The following is a 3,342-nucleotide window of genomic DNA, read 5'->3' as shown; positions in this document are numbered from 1 at the left end:
GATCTCTGTCTATCAAATGAATGGATAGAATCTTTAAAAAAAAAAAAAAATATATATATATATATATATATGAACAAGTAGTTGAAAAATTTACATAATTCCTTTTTATTTCCATTCCACTTCCAGAGTTTTATAATATGACATTTATACTTAGAAGTCAATTATCAACTGAACTTTAATTTTAAAAATTTCTGTAACCTTAAATGTTATAAAATATCCTGAAATGAGTTAGCATTATAATTACTAGTGCACATTTGGTCAAAGCAACATAAATATATTGGTATTAAACATGATATAAACATTTACTGAAAATACATTTCTTAGTTAGCTAAGTTTCTTCAACTAATTAATGTGGTCAGAATTTGTTTGCTAGGCTCAGAAAGGGTTTGTACAATAAAATACATTTTATTCCTTTTTTTCTTCTTTTAGAAGATGTGCTCAGACTACTTGTTCATGAAAAATTATGAATGATGGAAATAGAAGGGGTTTTGTTTTAGCTACGTCCCAAAATTCTTTAAACGCCTTCCAAGTTACGTGCAAAAAAGCCTTAGTGATTTATTGTTGAAAACTATTTTTAATGATTAACTGATACTTTGGTTAAGTCCTTCTTCAGTTTCATTGAAAGGAAAAGCTGAAAACCATTTGCAAAAGGGTTGCTAGGAAGTAATCAGGGACATTTTACTTCTGTCTCTGGTGCCCCTTTTCCATCCTGGGGCAATGTTAACACAGTAAGATTAGGAGTGGGTGAAAGGTGTGCCTCTTTTTGGTGAAAAGAAAAAAGGATGATTGGGCAAGGTAAGGCAGATTCTTCAGCAGCTCAGTTTTAGAAAAACAGTGCATATGGAAGTTGAAAGCCTAACCACTAACTCTCTTAAAAACTATCTATGCACAGCTTACACATCTCTTAGAAATTCCTGGTATACCTCCCGAGCTGAGTATACCCCATTTTGAGGAGCACTGGACTAGAACTGAAAGAATACTAATTCCATTAGCTTTAGTTTCAAAGTGTGGTATTTTCTTTTTCCATCTTTCTTTTATTTTTTATTTTTTTTTTTAGATTTTATTTATTTGAGAGCAGCAGCACAAGCAGGGGGAGCTGGCAGAGGGAAAGGGAGAAGCAGATTCCCTGCTCAACAGGGAGTCTGACATGGATCCCAAGACCCTGAGATCATGACCTGAGCAAAAGGCAGATGCTTAAAGACTGAGCCACCTATGCGCCCCCAAAGTGTGGTATTTTCGGACTTTGACATTACCTCCAAATTCTGGGGGAAGTTAACTTATTTGGCATTTAAGCCCCCTATGAAATTATTGCATGAAGTTGTACAGAAAGTCCCACTTCAGAACATTTCTTCATAGCACTGTACCTTTATGTCCCTGACATCTTTCTCCCATGTTTTCTCACATGGTCCTTCTGAAGGTAAATGGTTTGTATTTATAAACTTATAAAAGAGGATTGGCATGAAATCTCTGGCTATGGATCAGAGCCTAGTTCATCAACCGATCAGGAAAATGAATTTGTGAGCCAAACAGTATCTGTAAGCTAAATATTGATTTCCTATAAAAATTGATATTGCATACGTGGTTTTAGTAATTGAGTTTTCAATAAAAATAAATATTAAGGGGCACCTGGGTGGCTCAGTGGGTTAAAGCCTCTGCTTTCGGCTCAGGTCATGGTCCCAGGGTCCTGGGATCGAGCCCCGCATCGGGCTCTCTGCTCAGCAGGGAACCTGCTTCCTCCTCTCTCTCTGTCTGCCTCTCTGCCTACTTTAAAAAAAATAATAAAAATATGGGATGCCTGGGTGGCTCAGTTGGTTAAGCGGCTGCCTTCGGCTCAGGTCATGATCCCAGCGTCCTGGGATCGAGTCCCACATCGGGCTCCTTGCTTGGCGGGGAGCCTGCTTCTCCCTCTGCCTCTGCCTGCCACTCTGTCTGCCTGTGCTTTCTCTCGCTTCTCTATGACAAATAAATAAATAAATAAATCTTTTAAAAAAAAAAAAAATAAAATAAAATAAAATAAATAATAAAAATAAATAAATAAATAAATAAATATTAAACCTCTACCCCTACTTTTATTGTTCTCATTCTCATTCTTTACAGCCAATATAAAAAATTCATATTGTAAAAATAGGCTACTTTTTTACAACTCACATACATGAAGAAGGCATTTTACTTTTTACTTCAACTTTCTCAGAGAACAGAGAGCTAACTCCTACTTGTGATTAATTAAAATGCAGAGATCACCTGAACTTAAAAAAAAGAAGACATTCTAAAAAATTAAAATGAAAAATAAAATGAAAACTGCAAACACAACATGGTTAGCTATCATTAAATTCTGAATTTTCAAATATTTTTAAAATGCTACTCACCTAATTTTTAATTTTTAAAAAAATTTTTAAATTTTAAGTAGGCTCCACACTCAACATGGGGCTTGAACTTATAACCATGAGATCAAGAGTCACATGCTCTACCAACTAAGCTAGTCAAAGCACCCCTGCATTTTCAAATACTTTTGATTAAAACCATAACTTCACAGGGACGCCTGGGTGATTCAGTTGATTAAACATCTGCCTTAGGCTTAGGTCAGGACCCTGGGATCCATCTGGCATCAGGCTCCCTGCTTGAGATAGATGCCTGCTTCTCCCTCTGCCTGCCACCCCCCCTGCTTATGCTCTCTCTCTGACAAATACATACATAAAATCTTTAAAAATAAATAAAACCATAACTTCACACATAAAGAAACATTTCATTTTTGTATATTTTTAATGACCTAGTATAGTAGCTATAATTCAATTATTTTTATTCAATTATAATTATTCTAAAATTCAATTTATTTTTATACTACACTAGCTTTAGTTCTTAAAAACTTTGAAACAATCTTCCTACAATATACTTTATAGAAATGCCTTACATTGTACAGCATGCAAATATTATCAATACCTAATCCCTACAGCATTTTTGCTCTACTAGTTTATTCTTTCTGACCAATTTACTCTATGTTTTAGCCTTTTGTTGAAAGTCCAAGGTTGTGTATACCTAGTATTTGCAAATTTGCTCATTCATATATTGATTCATTTGACCAATCCTTACTGATTGCCTGTGATGTCACAGTCCCTGTTTCTTGATGATGGAAATACAAATATTGAGCAAAACCATATATAGTCCTTGCCCTCATGGAATTTTGGTTTATAATCAATAATCAAATAATTATATATGTTTAAAAACTACAATAATGACAAGTCTGTAAAAGAGAATTAAAAAAATGCTAGGAGACTCTGCAACAGGATATTTGAATAATGGTGGGTATGAGTGGTTAGGAAAATTCATCTAAAGATGAATGTGAAT

At 34.5% G+C, this 3,342-nt stretch overlaps 1 long non-coding RNA gene across 1 annotated transcript in view; it reads left to right on the top strand.

Moving 5' to 3' along the window:
* Positions 1-3,342, top strand: part of LOC131826673 (uncharacterized) — a 70,832-nt gene that overhangs the window by 66,577 nt on the left and 913 nt on the right. The gene's annotated exons all lie outside the window — the stretch shown is intronic.

Source organism: Mustela lutreola, chromosome 3, assembly GCF_030435805.1.
Source record: "Mustela lutreola isolate mMusLut2 chromosome 3, mMusLut2.pri, whole genome shotgun sequence".
NCBI classification, from domain to species: Eukaryota; Metazoa; Chordata; class Mammalia; order Carnivora; family Mustelidae; genus Mustela; species Mustela lutreola.
This window is presented reverse-complemented; position numbering and strand designations above follow the sequence as displayed.